Source organism: Cavia porcellus, unplaced genomic scaffold (genome assembly GCF_034190915.1).
Source record: "Cavia porcellus strain 051 isolate PalLab524CR breed Dunkin Hartley unplaced genomic scaffold, mCavPor4.1 scaffold_21, whole genome shotgun sequence".
In the NCBI taxonomy this organism is placed as follows: domain Eukaryota; kingdom Metazoa; phylum Chordata; class Mammalia; order Rodentia; family Caviidae; genus Cavia; species Cavia porcellus.
Genome location: NW_026947504.1, coordinates 14,918,688 through 14,942,965, shown reverse-complemented (window position 1 = coordinate 14,942,965; position 24,278 = coordinate 14,918,688). Strand labels below are relative to the sequence as shown.

At 35.8% G+C, this 24,278-nt stretch overlaps 1 protein-coding gene and 1 long non-coding RNA gene across 5 annotated transcripts in view; one reads left to right on the top strand and one right to left on the bottom strand.

Moving 5' to 3' along the window:
• Window positions 1–1,010: 1,010 nt before the first annotated feature.
• Window positions 1,011–8,414, bottom strand: LOC134471922 (uncharacterized). The gene is made up of 2 exons (XR_010041667.1): window positions 8,253–8,414; window positions 1,011–2,449 (listed from the first exon to the last, which is right to left on the bottom strand). It is a non-coding gene; the product is annotated as an uncharacterized LOC134471922 (long non-coding RNA).
• A 64-nt stretch (window positions 8,415–8,478) lies between these two features.
• Window positions 8,479–24,278, top strand: part of Jakmip2 (janus kinase and microtubule interacting protein 2) — a 163,088-nt gene continuing 147,288 nt past the window's right edge. For 3 of the 4 annotated variants that reach the window (XM_063232329.1, XM_005006979.4, XM_003477322.5), the window contains exon 1: window positions 8,480–8,826. The gene's annotated coding sequence lies outside the window, so the exon portion shown is untranslated. Of the gene's footprint in view, window positions 8,827–24,278 lie in introns of all 4 variants that reach the window. The other variant, XM_063232330.1, reaches the window with a different exon arrangement.

Genomic DNA, 24,278 nt, shown 5'->3' with positions numbered 1-24,278 from the left:
CAAGGGATTGTTACAGGAGAGAAAGCATCACTGCAGCCTTTGGCGCCCCCTTCTCAGACTCGCCTTATTTCAGTGCCACCAAACAGGGCTTGCTGTTTCGGGATGCACCGCACACATGATCGGCGTGCCTCCCACCTTCTGCAGGAATCTTCATTTCCTCCAGAACACAGTGTTTGCCCTGCTGATTGCTTTTGATCCTTACCAAGAAAACATATACAGCTGTCCCTTTAAGGCTAGGGAAAGTCATGCCCTCTTCTGCCTTTTGCCCTTTTGAGAAGGAGAAAGTTCTTTCCCCTCTGCAAGAAGCGCTTTCAGTGAAGTGAGAGTTCTTTCTACTTTCTTTTAGAAGGGCCATCAGACCAGAATTAGCTGGTCCCTTTGTATGCAAGCGCTGAGCCAGATGGATCTTCTATGTAAAGTACAGGACACCCAACGCCTAGTATGACTGCCTCAAGAAGGCTCAAGGCTAGCTGCACCTATTACCTGGAAACATCATTCTCCTCTCTCCTTCTCTTTTTCATCCTCCTCTTCCTGTTCCTCTCCTCCTCCTCTACCTCCTCCTCCTCTTTCTTCTTCTTCTTCTTCTTCTTCTTCTTCTTCTTCTTCTTCTTCTTCTTCTTCTTCTTCTTCTTTTTCTTCTTCTTCTTTTGGTTCTGTTTAAGTTGTTTATCTCTCTGCCATGAATATTGCAGTAACGTGGGAGGATATCTTGAGAAATAAAGATTTCAATGATATAAGAACCCCAGTGTGGGCATGTTGTAATTAACTGGATGAGAGTCAATAATCTGGCAGATAAAAAATATGAAATTTTTTTAGGATAAAAAATATGAAATTTCATTTCTGACTTTAGTATCAGATTATTGTGCCCTTAAATCTCATCTGAGGTTTTTCTCAAGAAAAAAAAATAGATTAATTTCCATTTGATCTGCTGATTCATGTGACACCAAACCTGGCTATTGTTATTTACAAAAAAAGTCACCATTACCTGAATTTATACATGGTCATGAAGATTAATTTTTTTAAAAATTTTATTTAAGGAGAAAAAAAAAGCAGAGAAAGGGTACAAGTTATACAGATTTACAGAAAAAAATAAACAGTAGAAAATCACTAGTTAATGGATTACATATTGTCATCTTAGAAATAATTGTTCAAGTCAGAAAACTAAAGCTTGTAAAGTGGACATTCCAACAGACTGCAAACAGTTCTGTTCAATGATCCAACAAAACTCAGTGATATCATTATCTATCTTATACACTTAAATATACATGCAGTTATATCATTTAAAGCACTTTCTTTTCCTCTCTTTTGTACAATGACAATTACACATTTTGGGTTTTGTTGCTCCCACAGTTCTTATTACTTTTTTGGAAGGGAGTAGAACCAAATGTGACATAACAGAACAGTCAGTCAAATCAAAAGGGTGGACATAATAGATAATGTAAAAGCATAATACAAGGTGATCAACAATGGTTACCATAGTGCCTCCCGCTATCTCTAATAGAATTGCCTATATCATTAGTTATAATAAAATTGAACAAAACAGTAAAGAACAAAACCGACAAAACCAAAACATTGGAGACATTATAGGTCTTCAAAAGTAGATAATAGTCAATGAGAATGGGCGTCATAATGAATCTCACTATCTTCACAGCTGTTGCCTAAACTTTCGAACCTGGTACTATCAAGCAAAACAGAATAGGGGGACATCAGTCAAAAACAAGATGGTGAGAGTAATACAGGGCATAAAGATTAATCTTGTGCATTGTGTTTTATCTCAGAGCTGAAGATTTTAGTGAGATTCTACAAGAAAAGTCATTCTTGTTTATTTGTATTTTGTGTATAAATATCTAGCTTCTCAAGTGCTCTTTGGACAAGTTTTAACATCCAATTATCAAATAATAATAATATTACATTTGCCTAAGTGTCCTGATTTTATCGTTTTTGAGAATTGTATTCCAAGAAGAGTTGAAAGTTTTATAGATTTATTTCACAGACAGATTTGGACTTATTAAAATTTAATAAATTTATTGGAAGAAATGAAAACAGAAAAAGGAAGGATTTTGGACTTGAGATAAAAAGAAAAGAAGCTTGGAAGGGTCAAAATGAAGTAGGCTGCTTTCCCGAAGTCTAATGGCTCTCTCTGGGCTCGGTCTTGTATTTCTTTCATTCTCTTCATTCAGTATCAAACTGACTTGATCCAGGGCAGCAATTTTTTTGACACCCTAGTAGAGGCCATCAGCTTGTAGAGTGAGGGTCATTTTAAAAGAGTCCCAGGAGGAAGCAACGTGGCCGTAGCTGGATGCATTTGTCACACAAGTGATTTTGTTTTGTTTTGTTTTCATCCTTGGTAGAGAAGTGTTTCAATATCCACAATTCTCAAATCTCCTGACTTTCTAACATGGAACTGTTGGCAAACTTTTAAGGCTTCCAATTTCACACTTCAGATCAACTGTAAGAAACAAATCAAATAGTAATAAAAAGTAAATAGAGGATATGAATATTTCTGAACGCTGGCTCATAAATATGTGAAACAGACCATGAAATCTGTAGGCTCCACTTTCTGAGAGGTGTTTTTCCACCAGTCCCTTGCACCTGGCAAGTCTTTCAGTGGAAAATAAGTGGTCAGCTGTTTGGTCACCTAAGGGACAATTTTGGGTTGTTAAGATGATAGATGCTAAAATTTTATATAAAAAACTTGGAACCCCGAAGGAAATGACTGAGATTTTCAAGAGTTTTATGAGAAAGGATCAGATATGGAGGAGGTGATTACAGAGTGAAACTATTGGGATTCACAAACACTCTTCCCCATGCCAGGTATATGCGCAAGTCTTTATAAACATAATCCACTTAGTAGATAAGGAAAATTATTATCCTAGCTTCTTCATAGATGAGGATAGTCAGGCAGACAGAAGATATGGCTACAAGGTCAATGATATAAAGGTGGCAGGATGACAGACAACATGAGAAAAAAAACAAGCTAGGTGAGGAAGGGAACACTGCCCAAACACCCAGAGAAGAGGAAGGCCATTTCTGGTTTGCACCCACTTTTCAAGCCCTTGGGCATTTTAAGGACGAAACTCCTAGTGTTTCTTGGAGGCCTCACCTAGACTTCTCAGGCACATTGCTTTCTGGCAGGAGCATGAGCTCAGCACAGAGATGATGACGTATCAGTTGGTCACCAATGCTGAATTCTTAAAGGCACCAAGCCTGAGGAAGCAGAGAAGAGGGACCTGCAAACTGAGTGCTTAGACACTTTTCAAGTTTCTGGATAATTTTCTGTATTCAGATCTCTGAGGCCATTCCTCAGCATAGTAGATCAAAATTGAAGTATGATAGTATAGCCTGTTACATGGCAGAAAGGAGTTAGCTTCTTAGAAGTAATCTTTGATGCTTCCCTCTTCCTTGACTCTAAGATCTAATTGATTGGTAAGTGTTCACAATTTCATCTCTAAAATGTATTTGAAACGGTCCAATTTTACATCAACTTTACCATCCTAACCTAATCATTATCTTCAACAGCTTAGAGGATCATGGCATGTTAACTTCACCCACTTTGACTTACCGCAGGGTTTCCCAGAATTCTTACAGCTACAGTGAAACACCTGCCCTGCAACAGTGGCTCTTCACTGGATTTAAGTAAAGCAGTTACCACGCAGTGGGTTACAAGGTGCCCTGACCACATTCCCAACTTTCCTTCATCCCGACTTCATCCTTAACAGATATGTTTCACTTGCTCCTGTCTTCAAAAATACTTTTCACTCTGGCTTTCTTTATCTTCAAATTATTCTTGTTTTTATTTATTTATTTATTTATTTATCAGTAGCGGGGATCGAACTCACAACCACCTGCTTGCAAGGCAGGTGCTTATGCCACTGAGCTAAATCCCCAGCCCATTGGCATTGTTCTTACAGGAGAAACATATAGTAAATCATATCATGAGTTAAATCATATCATAGTCATTCTCCCTCGGTCCATTCCTGGTCCTTACATTCTTTCATTAATTCACAGCACTTAAGACAATTTGCCACAAATTTGATAAGTTTTTTAAATGATCTTTTTCTGGCTGTCTCATCCAGTAGCCTACAGGTTTTACAAATTAGGAATTATTCCTTGTTTGCTAAAGGGAACATGTGCTTTTTTGTACATTAGGGCTTATGTTCTTATTCCTGGGGTTGTAATAAGACATTTTGAATCCTAAAATAAGTAAGTACAAAAATCATGAAACGTATGGTGTTTCACATATATTTCTAAAAAAAAAAACTATACTACAACTTGAATAAATCTAGCACCTAAACTGAGATTGATCTGGCATATTTCTAGATTTTCTGATTATAAAAAAGTTCATTGAACCAGACACTTTTCTGATTTCTTTGGTGTCCTTGATAATTTTTTTTTTAACCTAAGTGCACATGATGTCTGCCACTAAGTCAGTTTTTGCACTGGAGCAAAGTTTTGCATGTAAAACTTTCATGTAAATTTTATTTAATGAAGCTAATTGAGCAGTAGTCATTGCCAACATCATATTTCTTTTTCTACTGTAAGAAGTTTATTCTGTTGATTTCATCTTTCCATCTCATACAGCATGTTAAGTCCTTAGTTACTGACAAAACTTAATCCTCCAAATGAAAGAAAAGAAACAGAGGAAGGAGCTAGTGTGTTTATGTGTTTTGAGAAGTGAAGGAGGTAGAATCTTTCAACAAATTTGTAGGAAAAAATACTTGAGGCAATTAATTTATGAAAAGAGAAGTTTTATTTAGCTTATGATTCTAGAGGGTCCAGTCCAATGCTACATGGCCTGAAATTGCTATGGATTCCTGATATAGAATAGTGAGAAAGAGTGGTAGAGCTAATTTCTCAGGAGAGAGAGAGAGAGAGAAAGAGAGAGAGAGAGATCAAGTTTTTGCCATCTTCTTCCAGACCATGTTCTCAATGGATTTACCTGAAGACCCTTTTCTAGACTGCGCCTCTTAAAATTTCCATCATCTCCCAGATTTACCACCCTGAGGACCAAACCTGGAACACATGGGCCTTTGGGGGACACTCATCAAAACCATGACCCCAAGACAAAAGCGTTACACTGCTATGCAGGGAGTTACCATATGTGTTAGGAACAGAGAGCTCACACGAGAGTTCCAACACACTTGCTCACTCATACTGTCAGTAAAGGACATGTAGTGGGATCACAATCATATCTTATTCTTAGTCAACTCAAGCACAGCTTTACAGCTTACATTTAATGTTCTTTATAAATACACGATGTGCTAATAAACTTTTACAGACAAGATAAACAACAGTCATATATGAACTTGCTTTTGGTCCCTTCTTTGGGAAAACAAGAGCATTTGCCTGTCTCTGTGAGAAACACCAGAATTTCTCCAGGCTGCTGACAGCAGATCTACAAGCATTACAGCAAGGTTTCAGAACAGCCGCAAGTGAACCGAGTGGACAATCTAGAAACATGCACTGTATAACACTGTAGTTATTAAAATAAGGATATGAACTTATTCTTATCACATGGTAAATATTCCTTAGTACTTGACACAAACAACTTTGAGTTTCAACATAACACCACCCTATGGAGTAAGTGTAAAATAATACCATGTAGGTGAAGAAACCAAGGCGGAGGAGGTTTAAGCAAATTGTCAAGGTCACTCAGAAAATAACTAGCATAGCACAGATCAATCCGGGAAGTCAGTCTCCCAAACCCACACTGAGCAGCTTCCTCCCACTTTGCTGTGGCATCATCTGCAATTTTAATGCTGTTTTTGAGCCAAGATCCACACCCTGTACTTTTTCAGATTCTCGAAGAGTTCAAATTTCACGCTAGAAAAGCCCCTATAGAGGTAGATGATCTGGTCACCATTGTTTTATTGGGCAAGAAGCTGCTAGAAGGAAGCAGGCATTTCCTAAAGAGCACCGTGTACACCAGTGAGGACGTGCTACACATTTTGAGTATAAAACAGTAAGCATTTTAATTTTAACAGCAATTTTCAAAATCGATGGTTGATGGACATTATGGTAATAGGTATACATGCTTAATAAGATAATGTAATCATCTTTTTTAATTATGAGAAGTATAAAATATATAAAGGACAAAGTAGTATTTAATAACACACAGACATGGGTTAATATGTTTCTTATTTTATTTATTTACTTGTTTATTCTTCAGCAAACACTTATGAGCAACTAACAAGGCCAACACTGGTCACAAATAAAGACAGAGTAAGCAAAAATGCTTACTATTTATAGCTTAAATTCTAGTTGGAAAACTTGAATTACAAAAATTTTAAAAGCACAAATAATATAGTATATTTTGACTATTACATGGTATATTATGCATTATATTATATAATATGCTTTCATATATTAAATTATGTCATACTTTATATATAAAACACTACACTATAATATAACAATTATATATAATTTACATACCATGTGAAAAAATAAAGCATGGTAAAATAGTAGAGGAGTAAAAATTTAAATTTTCTCAGTTAAAAGTTATAATAAATTTTTCTGTTTTATGAAAAAGAAAAATGTTAATGATTGGGGTTCAGTTTGTTTCTCTGGGGCCAATCTCTTTAACCTCCTAATTTTAATTTATGTTTTACTACTGGAGACAAATTTCAAAACCATAAACTGGTAGCAAATAAAGTAAATCACAAAAATAACTATTTATTTTTTAAATGAATATTTAAAGAACATTACTATCAATAGTAATAGTGCTCCACGGACATAGAAAGAAAATGAGCGAGTGGGACCCTAAGGCAGGATCAATGCCCTTTTCTGGACCACTTGGTCACTTTCCAATCAGTTTTGTCAGAATAAATCTCTGGCATCGAGTGACCCCACTCAGGAAAGAAGTTCTCTCTTGCTTTCATATTTATCACTTCTGAAAGAGCACCAGCAATTATAGTCAAGATGTACTGAACACTTGCTAGACACTACACAGTCTGCTAATGCTTTGCACAGCTACTCTCATTTAATTTTTACAGTAACTCATAGGAGTCTGTGCATGCTTCCACCTTACAGACAAAGACACATAGGTTCAGGGGAGTCCATGAAGTTGATCTAAAACATGTCTTTACTATATATTAGCACCAAAATTAGAATTTAGGCTGGCTGTGCCATGTGTAATCCCAGATGAACTTGAAAATAACTACATGTTAAGAACAAAGATTTTCTGTACTCTGTGGCGGAACTGTAGAGAGTTTAATGATTACAGTAGTAAATGGTCTTGTTAGGAGAGTCAGTTTTAATAAGCATGTAAATTTGGGAAATGTAACACCTGCAAGGTTTACCATATCATCAACTGTCATGTTTAAGAGGACATGTCATCTCTTAGGATCTCCAGGACACCACCACTACCATCATCATGGCATCATGACTGTCATGTATTTAGTGTTTTCACCTTAACTTTTTCTTTTACCTGAGATGCCATGCTCTCCCCTAAAACCTTAGATTAAGTGATCACTGCAAGATACTACTATAGTACTAATAGGAGTGATAATAGTATTTAGTGTACATTATTGCAAGCCAAATGCTTTTAGTGCATTATCACAATCTTTACAACTGCTGCATGAGATAAATCCAGTGTTATCTATAATTTATAGTAAAATGCAACGTGCTTAGAGCTCATCACTGCTGACTGCATTTTCCCTTTCCCTCCCTACGACCCTGACTGCCAACTGGCTTCTGAGTTCCAAAAGGGCATCCGTGAAAATAGCGTGGAATCGCCAGCGGGTTGTTGAATGCTCTACGAGTCTGACACTAAAGAGACAGGGAACTGTCCACCTACTGGTGCTGCTGAGAATCTTGGTTCAAAGAAATGTCGGGTTCCTGGTTTCCAAACTGCTTTTTCCAGGGCTGCCTCAACAACTCCAGGTCCTCTTCAAAGGTGAAGTCAAGCAGCTCACCTGAGAGCAAATCCTCAATAGTGCAAAAGAATTGGCCTGTCACTGTATTGCAGCGTCCAGCCATTCATTTTGCCTTCAATAATCCTGAGTAGCATTACCTAAAAGATGCCATCAAGGGCAAACAAATGTGCCTAATATTCACCTATCACACGAATTAAGTTTTTCTACTTGTATTCTTGTTTTTTCTGATTGCAAATTTAACAATTTATTGGAAAGCTCTAGAAAATGTAAAAGCTATAGCTAAGCTGTTTGATATATTTCAAACTGGATTTCTATTAAATTTCTAATTATTCTCTTCCTTTGCCAACCCCGCCCCCAGTCCCCGCCTTGCCCCACCTCGAACGACCTGGAATCCAGGGTAGGAGACACCAGCAGCACCTCAGAGGCTGCCGCTCAACTTCACTGCCCTCCAGCCCAGGCTGCTCACTGTGCCCCCTCCCCTTCCGATCCCACTCAACCCCTCCTCTCATCCCCTCCTCCTTAGCCCGCTGCTCGCCATTGGTCATTGCCATGACAACCAGCAGCTGCCTAGCCGGCAGCCTCTTCCGCAGCAGGGGTGGGGCCGTGAGGTGGGGGAAGGAAAGGAGGAGCCAGAGGAGATGTCTGCTGCAAGTTCCTGGCTGCTTGGGAGCTCACCCCATCCTCCAAGAGGGAGGAGGCCTCAGTGGTGATGCTGCCTGCCTCGCTCCAGCCGCTGCTGCCGCCGCCTCTACTGCTGATACTCTAGAGGAGCTGGAAGGGTGGTTCCTATTCGCCCTGTCGCCAGCCAGAGATTGGAGGAAAAAAAAAAAAAATCCCGGCGACCGCTGCTGATGTTGGGTTTTGAGGCTGCATCCAACTTGGTCATGAGGAAAATGGATTCTGTTTGCATCTCTCCCTCCTTTCAGCAGTTCCTCTGGCTCTCAGCGTGGTGAGTGGGAGGCAGCAGGCTACCTTTAGCTCGTTGTTAAATGACTTGTGTGCACATTTGCGGCCTGGACTTAAACAATGACTCCTGTCTCTCAGACTAGGAGGGGGAGATGTGGTGACAGAGCTGAGGATGGAGGGAGACCAAGGTTACCAGAAAGGGAGAAGTGAGAAGGCGTCTGCTTGTGTTTTTAAAGAAAATTGGGGGTCTAATTTTTATTGCAAATTGGCTCAGAATACAGACTGAGCCACTTGATTCCTTTCCTCTCAAGCTTAGCGACAAAATCAGGGGGTGGAAAAAGAGCTCACAACAAGAAAAGGGTGTTGTGAAAGGAATCATTTCATTTGCAGCTCTCATAAATAGGGTTGGGCCTTCCTCAGAAACACATTCGGTGGTTCAGTCTTCCTGGCCTAATTCTAAGCTGGTTTTGCTAAGGGTCCCAAGGATCCAGCATTCTATAGCATCTTCTGATGTACTCTTGTTGAAAAACCATTCCAGAGTCAGAGTTTCATTTTTTTGCACATAGATTTGGTTGTGAACATACACATATACACCGTGTGGTTATTCATATTATATATGTGTGTGTTACTTAGAATTTATATCACATTTGTGAAGCATATTTATATGCAGCATGTGATTCCTTTACTGTCATTTTTACGGGTTATAAATGTCCTTGCATGCTCGGAAGTATTTGCATATTTTTGAAACTATGCTTCTGGTTTGTATTATTATTCATTGGCTTCATTTCGATTAATGTGAGGTTTAGTCTCCTTATTGTCTCTTAGTTTCATTGTGACCAATTAGGACAGATGTCTATGATTTGATCTTTATTACCCAGCTAGATGTGCATTCATAGCTTGTTTCTTGATTTTTAATTGGGTTTGTGAGGAGTGATATCAAGGGCCTCGGATTTAAAATGCTGGGAAAGGGAGGTGGCTTGTATTATTATTTTACATCCAGCATCTTGCAAATGAATGATGAAATGAAGCGTTTTTCTTGAAATTACACTCCAACCTTTTCATGTTTATACCTTGTATCTCAGGCAGCACAACTGAGCTGGAAGGTAAAATGCATTCATTTTGTTGAATAGTGTTGCTGTTGGCTCTTCATTCCTTTAGTATTGAGACACCATTTTACAGTTCTTTCAAATGTTGTGATAGGTCTGTTCCTGTGATTAAGTAGAAAAGTAGGATTATTTTGAAAATCGAGGTGTTCTCTAGTACCTTAGGCAAGCCATTTCCAAATTAGCCTGCTTATACAATGAAAGGGAGTGAACAGGGCTTAGCAGGAGAATGTGTGGTTTGTAGTTGAAATGGAGGGGGTAGTTTATAAATGCTTAGTCCGATTTGCTTGACCTTTTATTATATCAAGGCTTTGATGCTGCTCAGGGACTAAATATGACTGAGGTGAGTAGCATGCAGGGCTCCATTACCACCTAGGATAACGGATTTCATTGAATCAAAGCCAGAAAATCTCTTGCAGGTAAAACTGTATTAGTAATATTACATTCATCGTAGGCACTGATTTTTACCCATCAATCTTTTCTCCCACAATACCATTGTCAGTGCACACATTTTTGTGATGCAAAGTAACAGTATTGTTTTGAATTTAATCTTGTGTTTTATTTTATGCCTGGCTCCTTCATTTATGATTTTTACATATGTCGGTTTATGGTTTAGTAGAGAATGAGCGTCTTACTTGATTTACATATGAGAAGGTTTTTTTAATGACTTAATTTGATATGCTCATAGTACATATTATATAGAATCAAACTTTGTAAACTTATGGTACCATCTGCCTAATTGTAAAACATACATAAAGTAGAACAAGGAAGAAAGTACTGGGCTTCTACGTGGTATCAAAAATGTTCTAACACTATGTATGCTAAATCTTTCAATGATAAGCTTTCTGACTTCCAAAAGATAATTTTTGACTTACAAAAGTGAAAGTTTCAGACACAGCTACAGTAAACCTCAGAAAACTGTGGTGACTGATCCATTTCATACAATGCAAGTGAATATTATGGAGCTTTGTTTTTATTTCCTTTGTGTTGAGTTTCCACTCAGATGTAGTTTTGTGGGTAAAGTTGGTGGAGTTTGAACAGAGACATATCCGTATAGGACTTGGTACTCACTGTAGGCTGCTTCAGCTCTACGGTTAGATTATCTCTGAAGAAGGGTAATGAAACCAGAGTTATTTCATTTGGAAAAGTAAAAGCTTGAGATAAGATAGTCATGTGCTTTATATAGGACTTTAGTTATTGCTGTATTTTAGAGCCTAAAATATGGTCAGTGATCTTCAACTTCATTAGGAAAAATGAAAATCCAAAATAGAAAATGTAAGTTTCTCAGAGTAAGTGTGAGAGGTCATGGAGATAACTGGATAATATAGTATACTCTTATTTCATCCAAAGCTCCAAAAAAATATGATTTGGAATGCATTTGTCTAGGATGGAGTAGATTTCTTCTCAGGAACTCCTCTAGCTTTTTCTAGAGTAAGTCATCCCTTAAAAGTGTGTGGTAGTTGCTTCACATTGGGTATTTCTAGACCTATAACAGTCTCCATTCTTTAATGGGCTTCTAAATTACAAAATCTGATATTATTAAAGAAACTAATTGATCATCTGCCTGGAGAAATCTTTGTGTAATCTTGTCAGGATCCAAGGATTAGCCTATTTATAAGAACCTTTTTCTCTCAGCCTCTTTACATTATGATGCTGAATAACTATACTACAACCATCCCCCTTTGTATGGTTAATTTTTTTAAGTGTAATATATGACTCAGTGGAGTTTAGGTACCACATATGATCAAAATATATTGCAGAAGTTTAAATGTGAAAAATCATTATAGCAAAAGACACGCTGCCATTTGTTCTCGCCGCTTTCTGAAGCCGTTCTGGAAATCTTCTTTCGTAAGTGTCTATAGTAGCGCTGCTGTGGCTGCCTCAATGTCCTGAATCAGCTCAGAGTCTCACATTTCATGGTCTTTTTGACTTTGAGGCAAATGCAGCAGATACAAAGCCCCAGATCTGGTGAATAAGGTGCATAAGGACACATAATAATATTTTTATTCAACAAAAATTGATCAATGAGGGATGATCAAAACATACAGTGAATGTTTATATAAAAATGTATTCAAGTAAAAGAAACTTTGCCTTAACCTCTCTAGCAATGCTTAAAACATTCCCCTTCACTTCTAACAAATTTATGCCATCATTCTTGATAATGTGTCTTTTAACGTAACAAATTCGTTTCTTAAATTTAAATATTTGCTGTGACTTCTAATCACCCCTTGTACAAAATAAAGACCTACCAATCTGATGTCACAAAAAATAAATGATTTGATATACACAAATCATAGTTTAAATGTGTTGAATGATACTACTTTACACCCAAACACTGTTTTGAAAATACCATTCATGTTAGAGAAATAAAATTAAATAATTCGGCTGTTACGTAAGCTTTTATTAAAACTTGTTGTAATTAAAACACATATGATTTAATTCATTGCTTTATGACAGGATGTTTCATATTTTTTCAATTGTCCATAGAACATATTTTAATTTTATGTTCATGCTGCAAATCTCCTTAATAGTAGCTTAGAAAATATTTGGAGAGTAAAAACTGTTTTCTGTATTTCTCATTGATTCATAAAAAGACTAATGGTTTGTTTCACATTTTAGAAGTTTAAAAGAAAACTACATTTATCATGGAGGGTTCAACATAAGTAACTCAATAATCAGCTTTAATTGAAATAAATAAACTAAGTGTACACTTGGTTGTTATTCTGAGGAATCAGTTATAATCCCCCCAGTTTACATATACCATTATCCTACTAATGAAAATGTGTTTTTGAACAAGATGAATTAATGAACCGGAGAACAACTATTTGTGGAGCTCTTACATTACTGACAGAATTTGCATATGCTAGCAACATAGAATCTCCTTGGAGGATCTAAAATATACATATCTGAAGTCATTTAATAATCAAAACAATATAATTATTATTACTGTCAATACTCCTAGTACAAATATAATTTATTATTGTTTTTATATTTTCCATTCATTATTATTTTATATTTACAACAGTTCTAGCATATCAGTAAAGTTATTATAATTGTTTTAAATAAGTGGAAACAGATTGAAGGAGGTTACATTTTGTCCAAAGTGTGTTTCTTAAATGGTTTAGCAGGGGCTGGATCCCAAGTCTTATGAGTCTAAATCTACCAAGTTAGAACATGTGACAAATTGTCTTGCAAATTTCATATATAAAATATAATAATTCTTCATTGTATTGCTCATTTTATTTGTATTTTAAAAATATTTCAGGTTACATGGTATTGGACCATATTAAATTTCATTTGCCTAAAACGAAGAAAATGACACAAAAACATTTTGAAGAAAATTGGGGTCTCGGTATTTCAGAAAATCATGGAAGAATCTGGATAAAAATCAGGGCTTTAAAAAAAGCTGATATGAACACATTTTATTGCAAAAAACCTTTTTAATGACACAAACTTTTTAATGACACAGAGTGTTATGGTTTAGATCTTAAATGTCTCCCCAAAGTCTCATATATTCATTCACAGGTGAGGCTTTTGAAAGGTAATTGGATGAGAATGAGCTGTATATAACACTGGGTTAAACCACTGGTGAGTCCATGTGCTGTTAGCACTCATGCAGGTCCTGGCAAGAAGAGATGAGCAGTGTGTGTGTGTGTGTGTGTGTGTGTGTGTGTGTGTGTGTGTGTCATGCAGGTCCTGGCAAGAAGAGATGAGCAGTGTGTGTGTGTGTGTGTGTGTGTGTGTGTGTGTCATGCAGGTCCTGGCAAGAAGAGATGAGCAGTGTGTGTGTGTGTGTGTGTGTGTGTGTGTGTCTCCTTCCTGGCTGTCATGGGGTAAATCTCACCAGTTGTGCACTCCACCGTATAGTTTCTACCCTGGAGTCAGCAGGTCATGGACTGAACCAACTGCAGCTGTGAACCAAATAAACCGTTCCACCTTTAAATTTCAGGTGTTGGGTATTTTATCCTAGCTATGAAATAGTGAGTAATACAGAGAAGAATATTTTTTTCTGTGCTTAGGCCACATTATGATTTATACAGGTCATCTATCTTGAAAAACGTGAATCCATCTCCGACCTGTGTCCTGAGCATTTCTCCACTCACATATCTTTAAAAATAAAAATGATAAGAAGGTAAGAAATCAGTGTATTTCAGTTCACAGCTTTCTCATACTTTCCAGCAGAAATGCTACTACAATTTTTAGGACTATCAAAAATCAAATACTTGCTTTCAAACTATTCTAATATTTCAACATCCTTTTTTTGTTGGTGTTATTAATGCCCTAGGCATACACTTTATGTGGCCATTTGGTGATCCAGCTCTGGCCAAATAATTTGTTGTCTCTGAAATAGTTCACATTTTGAGGAAGTGTCCTTTTAAATCAGCTAGTTTGTAGGAAAGTGAGAGCCTTCACACTAAACATATTCTGTTTAAAGAATTTTTCATCAAAAATTAGATATTGTAAATCTTTTTTCACATTTAAAAATAATGCATCTTCATTGTGGAGGAAAAGACATAATTCAGAAATCTATAAAAGGAAGATGAAAATCACTCATAAACCTATTAAGAAATCATTACTATTAGAAGTTTGGAATACTTACATTTTCCCATGTGTATGTGGAAATACACCATGCATAGATTTAATAAGTGGATCATACTCTTAAGTGTTGCTTCATATTGGTTTTATATGTGATGACCATCTTTTTATGTCAGTAAATGTCTCCGCTGAATTTTTCTTTCTTGTTCAAGCTGATTTTTCTCCCACTTGATGAACTTTACATTTTGGTTTTAAATACTTTTCTTGATACACGTAGATCATGCTTGATTTACAGCAGCTGTGAGACAGGCATTATTTTCAGGAAATATGAGCTTTGTTACCCAGTCTTGCCACTGAATCTCACAATGGGTGTTAAATTGTCCGTGGTCTTCTCCTGGTTACTGGTAATGAATGAGTTTTACCCCAGCGGGTTAAATTTCTGTTTGAATGACCGAGAAGTTCACAAGATATGTGCATCAGCAGTAATGTTAAAACCAAATACAAATCTCTTTTAGATTTATGTTATTTTCCCCTAGTATGAAAATGATGCATCCCATACTGTTAATCTCTGTGACCAACTCAAATCCTGTAAGGGAACACATTTGAACAACTTACATTAGCTCTCCTAAGACTTCATGGACTAAAGCATAATGGATTTTTATCATCCTGTGTTTTCACTATGTTCAATAAACAAGTACATAATAGATCACAAATGAAATCCTGCTCATCTGCTTTTTCCTCATTTTTAAACATGAATGGTTGGATTTGTCTTATACCTTAAGTCTGAGAGCTTCCTATTTGTCTATCTTCTGTTTTGATTTCTATTTTTATAAGCTTGTGTGGTAATTTTAAAACTATTTATTTTGTTGATTTTCCTGTCCTTTCACTTGCTTACAAGTTCTGTGAGGGCAGACAATAAAACTGTCTTTTTCATCAATTAATAAGGAATATTTGGGCATCTATGTGTGCAACAAACACCAGTCGACTGACTGCCTGAATGAAACAATGGATGAGTAAAGGGTGAGCTGGAGCCCAGACACATTTTCGGCTTAAGACTGTAGATTTCTGCTAGTGGTTGTTTAGACTCCGAGTTTCACCCTTTTACCTGTCAGTCTAGGGGTATAACACAGTAATAGGAGGCTTGCCTAGCCTATGTGAGGCCCTGGGCTGGATTCTCAGCATTACAAGTAAGCAAAACAACTTTAGAACAAAATAAGATTGTATTTACATGTGCGATATTATCATGATGTTTAGATTTTGATAAAAAAATCTCAAGAATGTTCAGTGCACAACATACACTATTTCACTACATGAAAGATTTTTCACTACATGCTATAACGAGAAAGGCTATGAACAATTTTGTGGCTCTTTTTATTCCTTTCAAAACCCAAATTGCAATTAGAAGCAGTGACATTATTAAGGCGATATCTTCAGATTCACTATAATTTCTTAAAAATAAGTTAGTAATTTAGTTATTGTTAGCATCTAATTGTGGTACACATTCATAGCTATTTTTCTATGGTGGAAACTCACTTTGCTAAATTCACTAATCATAAAAAAATCCTTTCATATTTACATGTAAAAAATAAGCCCAAGTGGTAATATATTTTACTCCTAATACAAATGAAAGCAGCATTTTACTTTCCTGAAATTTTGAAATTAAACATGCAAAGAGTGGCTTGGGCCAGAGTGGGGCATTCTGGCAAACGCAGTGGCACGCATACCTTCCGGCCGCCAGGGGCAACCAGCTCTGTGGGCGCCTAACCTGCTGACACACTGAAAATTAAGTAGGGGGAAAAGGTCTTCTTTCTCTTTGTTTGGCATCTAAGTCAAGATCATGGCATTTAGTGCAATTCTTGAAATTCTAGAGTTCGGTTGCAGTTAAAATGTCCATGGAAAATCAAATCTGTCTAAGTTTTGCTGAAACTTTCTGGTCAGTAAACAACTCTTTGGTCTTTAGTATTTCTGGGAAGGAAATCTTGCTGCAATTATTTTGACTAAAAATGCCTATCAGCAAGTGCTGAAGGAAAAAAGGGTGATATTTTCATCCTGCTTTCTGTTTTTAACTGGAAATGCTCTCCTTGCAAATGCCTCCCAGTATAACTACATTAAGAATGTAAACCAAGCAAACATTTCTCACCCACGTTCTTTATCAGTTCTTCCTTGCACAGCATTTCATGGAGAGAGGTACATTCCAAAAATAAGCCGAGTCTTTACACTATAATTATCACTAATCCATATTAAAACTCTTAAAACTCAGAAGGTCAGGCGCACAAAATTTAAACATATTTTCCAAAACAGAGATTTCTGGGGAGCTTTAGCGCTATAATGTTAATGTGGTCAATTAGAAATTTAAAATGAGTATCATTCTGTAATATCTAGACCATGAGGTCATTCTGTCAATAAGCCATTATGTCATGAGCAAACAACCCATCAACAAATTTTTATATAATGGCAATTTGGAGAATTTACAAAAACTCCATGCTGGAATTCACAAGAAAATGCATAACCTTTTAATTTGGCTAACTGACTCGAATAGAATTCTTATAGAATTTAGACTATGAAAATGGATACCTTGGAATTATTCAGGTTTCTCCATCACCCACATAGCTTTAGGGCTAAAGGCAGGAACTTCTTTACCTCCACTGACTCAGTCTTTTCTCTTGTGTCTATCACAGAGCAATTTAAAAGGTAAATAATCAATGACTGGATTTTGTATTTTATAGAATTTATGTTTTTTAGCTGCATTGCAGAAAGTATTTGAATTTTGTTTTCTTTTAATGAATCAGTGAATTAATTTTTGATGAAAAGATCAAGATTAAATCTCTACCATCAACCCATATTCCCAGGCCTGATTTCATTTTAATTTTAAGATATTTTGCTTAATAAAATGGCAATAATAAAATAAAATAAAATAAAAGTTTGGATTTGGTAGTGTTTGGAATCAGATGTTCAAACTATCATTCAAATTAAATCTTGTCTTTTTAAAAAGGAACAAGGAACTTCTCCCTCCACCCCAATTAATTTTGCATAGAAGGAAGATCATACTGCTCTTTTCTTTTAGCTGGATTGTCCGTATTTAGACTTGCAGGGTGCAGGCCAACACTTCAAAACAAGAGAAAGGAAACTATCAGCCTGCAGTGAGGGAAATCAGTGCTTCCATCACTTGTGTGACCTTCAAGTTTCTTTCATCCGCAGATTTAAACACCCGATGGCCACATGTGTGGCAGAAACACACAGGGTTCATACTCATGCCCTTCACCTTAAAGGCTTGACTGCACACACTCTCTAAGTCTTTCGATTATGGTATATGGTTTTATGTTTTCCTCTTTTCTTTCTGGTTCTGATTTCTGAAATCAAAGGTAAATGAGCTTGGCAAGACTCTAGAACAGAAATAAGATTTGTAATTGTAGTTACTGATCATTTGCTTAACGAACTTTCACTAACATTTGTGTTCTTTGAAAACATTCACTGTTCATATTTATTCTGTCCAGCCCTTTTGGAATGTTGATCTTGGACTGTGCAGTCAACTGCAATCTGAGTATATTCAATCTGTTCTCAGATCACCTGGTGTAGTCACTAACTGCTTCTTGATGTATAATTTGAATAGCTGAAACCCCTTTATGAGGGAGAAAGATGAGCAGGGGAAGAGAAGTCTGTTCAGGAAACAGATTTTGTATAATAAGGATGCACTTTCTCTGGGTCACTTAGAAAATTGGTTCAGACTTGATAATGAATCATTTAACTCTGCAGAAGAGAAAGAAAAATCTATAGTTTGAAACTTTTCTTATCATTAAGTAATGTTATGCTTTTCAACAACTAGTAGGACAGCTTTAACCTCTAAATAATCAGGAACCTGATAAGCTCTACACATAATGAGAATTCAATTAAATAACAACCTATTTTTATAAATTATTCAGAAAAGGAGAAGATACTCAGTGGTTTCATTCACATTTCATTCTGTTTTCTAATCTTTACAATAGTTTGGTGAAGTAGACAGGTCTCCTCTTTTTGCAAGAGGAAAATGAAGCTCTGATGTATTACATTTTTAACCAAAACCATTGCGTTAGGGAGGTTTAGAGCTGAAATTGGTGTGAGGCCTGATTGTATGTGTAGTGATTAGAATCGGAGGCTTTGGGCTCAAACCCACACAGGGACCTGTTTGCAAATGAGTAAAATATCAGTAAAAAGCAGTGTATGCTTTCTAAAACACATTTTAATCCAAACTTCTAATTTTAAAAATGTTTTGTTTGTGCCCATTAATTTATAAAATGTTGGGTTTCAAAGTGGTCTTTTCCTATGTGCGTGTATGTTTGGTAATATTCATCCGCTCATTGGCCTCCCTCGCCCATTGTCACCTCTTATCTGATAACAGTCTCACTTTGTTTTCATGTCATCTTTTTAACTTTCACAGAGTAGGGAAAACATGTGATGTTTGTCTTTCTGACTTTTACTTATTTTGTTTAACCTGATGGTCTTCAGTTCCATCCTTTTCCTACAAATGACAGAATTTCTTTTTTCTTTAGGTCTGGATAGTTTTGCACTCATACAACATTTATTATCCACTCATCTGTGGAGAGGGCTGTGGCTGGTCCCATGGCTTGGCTATGGCAAATTGTGCCATAATAAAGATGGGTATTTAGGTATCTGTATAGTATGCTGATTTTAGTTCCTTTGGATATATCCCAGTGAAAGGTATAGGTGGGTGATATGGTGGCTGGATTTTTAATTTTCTGAGGAATTTCCATACTGATTTCCATAGCAGCTGTGCTAGGTCATGTTCCTGTAATAATGCAGAACACTCTTCCTCGTGCTCCCCAGCACTTTGATTTGTATTGCTCTGATAGTTAAATGTCTGCAACATTTTTTTCATGGGTTTATTGGCCATTTGCACGTCTTCTTTCAAGAAATGTCTTTCCAGTTAATTTGTACATGTGCTTATTGGGCTGTTCAACTTTTTGCCATTAAGTCCTTTGAGTTCTTTACGTACTCTAGCTATTAATCCTTTGTCAAAGAGTAAATGTCAGATTTTATCCCTTTGTGTAGTCCATCTCTTTACTCTGTTGATTGTTTCCCTTGATGTTCAAAAACTGCTTAATTTGCTGTAGTCTTATTTGATGATTTTTCTATTATTTCTTGCCGGTTGGTATTCTATTGAAGAAGTCTTTGCCAGAAGCTATTGTGTTAAGAGATAGCTGTGTTAGCAGTTCCAAAGTTTCCAGTCTTTTTCCTAAGACTTTGATATATTTGCAGTAAATTTTTCTACAGAATAAGTGATAAGGATATAATTTCAATGTACATACGGATATATAATTTTCCCAGCCTTTTTGTTAAAGAAGTTGTCTTTTCTCCAATGTATGGTTTTAATTTCTTTGTTAAGAATCAGATGACTTTGAGTAGGTTTGTGTCTACATGTCTGTTTTTACACCGGTAGCTTTGCTGTCCTGTTACTATGGCTTTGCAGTATAACTTCAAATTGAGTATTGAGATGCCTCCGGCCTTGATATTTGGCTAAGGATTATTTTAGCTACTCTGGATCCTTTGAATTTTAAGACTGCTTTTTCTAATTCTTTAAAGAGTGACATTGACTTTTGATAGGGGCTGCATCAAATCTGTAAACTGCTTTTGGTAATGTGGTCATTTTAGCAACGTGAGAGATCCATCATGTAGTGTCCTCTTCACTTTTATTATTCAGATCTTTCATCTCCTTGCTTAGTTTGATTCTGAAGTATTCATTTTATTTTAACTTTTTAAAACCATTTTGAATGTAATTGTTTTTCCCCTTTCTTTCTCAGCTCATTATTGCTCTATAGAAAAGCCATTAATCTTATAATGTTGATTTTCTTTGCTGTTAAATTTTATACCTTTGATAGTATAAGAAATATCACACTTCCACCTTCTCTTAGAAAATCAGCAAACCTAGCTACCCCAGGCCCATGTGTACTCACAGCTGAAGTGCTAGAGTCAAACCGTGAACATTCTTGTAGCTGGGTATTAATGCACAGATTGATTAAGGTGATTTTGAATTAGTCATCAATTCTTCCTTTGTTCTCTTAAAATACATCTTTTATTTGATAAATGAAATATAATAATGTCTAGTAAATAGATGTTTTCGAGATTTATCAGTTCACTTTTGGACCAAATGCATGTTAATGATTTTCTTAAAGATTTTTTTTTTTTTTTTGTACTGGGGATCGAACTCAGGACTTCGCGTTTGCCAAGCAGGCACTTATAGCCACTGAGCTAAACCTCCAGCCTTAAGGATTTCTTTTAAAATGTATTTGACACTAATGTTTTTATTTCTGTATTGATTTTTGTCTAGATCACAAATATTTCACTAAAGTTGTGTAACTCCACCAACAGAAGATGAAGAATGTATCCCATTTTATCCTTAAATATACGAGGTTTATTGCAGTAAACCAATAAATATAATGTTTACAATAACCAATGTCCAACTAACAACAGAAGGAAATGCTTTAGATTCTTTTTTTGTTTGTTTGTTTGTTTTGTTTTTTTGTGGTTTTTTTTGGTACCAGGGATGAAACTTAACAACCTCACCTTTGCAAAACAGGCACTTATGCTGCTGAGCTAAATCCCTGGCCCAATAATTTAGATTCTAACCATAAGTCTGTCTGACTCCAAATTTCTCAACAAATTAAACCAAAATAACTTCCTTCTTTAGTGAAAACTTGATATCCTTTGGAAATTAAATGGAGATGCCTATTTCTAGTGTTATTAATAATTATCAAGACCCAATTGGCACTATAAAGAATAACAGTGCTGCTAAAATTTACATTCAAGGATGATGCCCTCAGACATGTAATTTCCTCAGTGAAATGAGCAAATGAGAGGCTGAATGAACTCCAGTCCTAAAAACCAACCATTTGGAAAGTTTGTGTTTAAATAGCTATGTGAGATCACATGTGAATTTTGTGTATTTGTGCTATGTAATTCAGAATTCTCTTTTTAAAACAAAAATTTTATGACACATATTTTTTAAAAGAAATATATTTTGAGATGTATTTTTTAAAAAAGAACCACCTGGATTTTCTTCCCCCTCTTTTCAAGCAAAAAATACACAAGACAAAACTTCATGCTATGTTTTTGACACTTCTGTAAACTATGATTTTTTTTTTTCTTCTGAAAAGAGTCAGAGAGCAGTTTTGTAAGAATTTCATCTCCAGGAAAATCTGCAGCCTCAAAATAGATTGAACAGCATAAATCCCAGAACTTAATGCTCTAAATAATAATGTTCCTATGGTTTTACATATAGTACCACAGTGTTAATTCAGGCAACTTATGGCTTGTTTCCATTTTTTCTTTATAGAGAATTGCAAACATTATAACAAGAACAGGTTTGGATGAGAGAAAATTGAAACCACAGCTTTGTCTTTTCATACCATTCAAATGTATGAAATGAACGAATTGTTTTGCTTTTAGTTTTGATAATATGGCTAATTTTTATTATTTTTAAATTTTTGTCAGTAGGTGTTTGCAGTACTTAATGCTTGCAATTTTTTGCAAAGAATTGGAACATATTTATAACATATCTCAATTCTTTTATTTTTCCCTCCCCCTCCTCCACTCTTTTTTGCCAGCATCAGATTCATTTATTTATAAGTTCTTATAAAGTTAATTATCATACATGCATATTAACATCCAGATTAACAGACCAAAAACATATAAAACTCATAAGAAGATTATACTGATTACAGGAACAATTTTAAGTACATTTTCCATGCTAGATTGTAATACTTTTTTCTGACTCTTTTTTTCTTATTATCTGTCTTTTATATTGCACCTCATTTATATATTAAATATTTCATATAAGAAAAACCATGTGGTACTTAAGCTTGTGTGTTTGATTTACTTCACTTAACATTATGGTCCCAGAATGCATCTTTTTCCCACAAATGACTCAAAGATATCCTTCTTTATGACAGAGTACTTCTCCATTGTGTATAAATACTACATTTTCTTTATCCATTCATCTGTTGATGGATATGTAAGTTGCTTCCAAGATTTATTTATTAAGAACTGTGCTACTGTGCACATAGTATGAATATCTCGCTGTGGTATGTAATACATTTAACACTTCTAGGAGGCTGCCTGGAAGAGGAAGAGCTGAGTGAATGGCAAGTTCTATTTTGTTTGCTGAGCAATCTCTGCACTGATTTCCCTAGTGGTTACACCACTTTACATTCCCATCAGTGACACCAATGACGAGCCACCACCCCCTACATCTCACCAGCATTTGAGATAAATTAATTGCGACCTGCTCCAATTGTGCAATACAGTGAAACTCTTTAAACAGTATATTATAAGAAAAATGGTCAGTGACATAAGAAAATGTTTTATAGGTTTAAAAAAATGTTCAAAAGTAAAAAATGAAATATAATCTCAGTTTTGTCAAGAGGGAAAAATGACCCAAACATGTACACATTTTTAAAAAGACCGACATATAAAATAAATGAAAACATTACCAGGAATTAACTCCATGTGGTGAGTTTATATGAAATTTTTTCTTTGAGTTTTCTCTGATTTCCAAATTTACTAAAGTATATATATTTTTCTTAATTAGCAAAATATGGTCAGTGTTTTAAAGGAGGGATTTTATCTTCAAAATTTCTAAATCATTCAGACACCTAAATGATTGAGTGTGTAGCATGACTCTGGAGATCATCTGTGGAATGGAAATTTTGCTTTTCCTGGATTAGAGGTTCCCAGCTGGTTCCTTGTGAGCCGTAGAGAGAAGAGAGGAGGACAGGACCCAACCTTTACAAAAAAATCACCAACCGTCTTTATAAAATTTTGAGAAAAAAAATCCTGTCTCAAAGTAGCTTTGAAATCAATGATAAAATTTAGGTGATAGATCTTCTGTGTACCAAATTAAATAATTTCTTTAAAACAAAAACTCTCATTTTTCACCTGAGTGTCCAACACTTTAATTTCATTAGTTTCTCATGGTTTTGGTTCAGAGATATCCTGAATTTAGTTCATAGCGGTTATTAGAATCCTTGGGCATAACGCAAAACTCATAAAGCCCTGTGTGACTCAGTCATAATCTATTGAAAACGTAATAGAAGGATTATTATAGGAAAGGATAAAAACTCATACGATTTCTACAAACTTCTAAGCATTTTCTCTTTAGGTGGCAGGCACATATTTCACCACCACGAAGAACGTGCATAAGTTTTGCTGCTCAAAGAAGTCTAGACAGAAAGAACTCTTTCTATTGCTTAGCCTAGTAATAATGGTGGTGGTGATTTGATGACAGTCAATCCTCTAAAGGGTGAAGTCTAAAGTCTCACACACACCAGAAAGAGCTCCATACCCAGAACTCCTCAGTTCACCAAGCAGGCATGCTGAATTGGTGTGCTATGTGCTAGGTACTTTGCTCACCTTGCAAGTGGCACATCTTTGGGGTAACTTCTATTGTTCTTTACTTTTTTAAGGAAACTAAGACAGAGCAATCTTAGGGTACATGCCTAAATACAACCAGCTAATAAGTGATTTTCCAAGTGATTTCTAAGTTCTGTCTTCATGCTAGATTTCTGGGAATAAAGATCAGGACCCTGTTCCTGGATGGTTTATGGAATAGTAAGGGTAGGTTTCCACAAAGAAAAAGTAAATAATAAAGCATGACAAACCTTGGCAGTGAATGGCTTTCACATTCAGCCACCATGACATTTGCCATCAAGGTGTGATCCTTTTTAAACAAAATCATATATTATTTATTGAAAAACTAAAATGGAATGTGTGACATTTTAGAGTACTTTTTCAGTTTGCTATGTATTGAACATTACAGTGCTGTACATTATGTGGCATGTTTTAATGCTGTCTGAGCAAACTCATC